This window comes from Belonocnema kinseyi, chromosome 1 (assembly GCF_010883055.1).
Source record: "Belonocnema kinseyi isolate 2016_QV_RU_SX_M_011 chromosome 1, B_treatae_v1, whole genome shotgun sequence".
Classification (NCBI taxonomy): domain Eukaryota; kingdom Metazoa; phylum Arthropoda; class Insecta; order Hymenoptera; family Cynipidae; genus Belonocnema; species Belonocnema kinseyi.
In genome coordinates this window covers 100710691-100711680 of record NC_046657.1, presented here as the reverse complement: position 1 = coordinate 100711680, position 990 = coordinate 100710691, and positions in this window count along the sequence as shown.

Here is a 990-nt window from a genome sequence, read left to right as displayed (position 1 = left end):
ACAAATTACATGTCTTTGGAATCGGAACTATACGTAGATTCCAAATATATTACTTTTAAGTCACTGATCGCAAAATTACGAATTTTTTAATCTCACATTTTTCTCCCATTTTCTAACAAAGGACCCCTGAGGAAAGGGGTGGTCTGGCCAAGCTCGCAGGTACTGTCCTCAGAGTAGGTCACAGGGCAGCCAGGGCAGGCTACCCTGCCCAGGGCAAGAGCGTGCCGACCACTGGTTTATACACTCAACTCTGCCAGGGCAGAGGTTCGTTTTTAAGCCTTTTTAAAAGTTGTCAATTTTTAAAATGATTTATAAAGTCAACAAAAAAAGATCTATTATTAATTTCTGTAAATCTTCATGGAGGCTTCTAATCGCACTTCAGAAAAAAAGCAATTCAGCCTAAAGTTGTTTATTTAACAGTAGTTATTTACAGGTTTAGTTTATTCTTTCTCTTTAGGGAAAGGTTACAATTTTTATTTGATTCTAATAATCAAGGTCTCATTTTATTCTCCAAAGGATTCTCTAAATTTTTATTTTGGTTGATTGTATCACAAGAAATTTACTTGAGTAATAATACACTTATTATTGTTATAAACAATCATAGATTAAATTTTAATTAACAGCACTCAAATACAATTGTAGAGAATCCTTCAAAGAATAAAATGAGGCTTTGATCATTAGGACTAAATACAAATTTTAATTTCTCCCTAAAGAGAACGGAAAATTTAAACCTTTAAATAACTACTTTTAAATAAACGATTTTTACCCGAATTATTTATTTCTGAAGTATGCTTAGAAGCCTCCCCTTCTCTCGTCCTATCTTTCGCCTCCTCGTATACCTCCCTTACCCTCTCGATCAGGCCCCTCTTCACTCACCTCTTTTCCATTGTCACCCACAACCTCTCCCTAACCACCGAAGGGAATGCGCCCTTTAGATTTACAAAAAACCCGTACACTTAGGCACCCTTTTTGGTAAGTTTTCTTTCCACA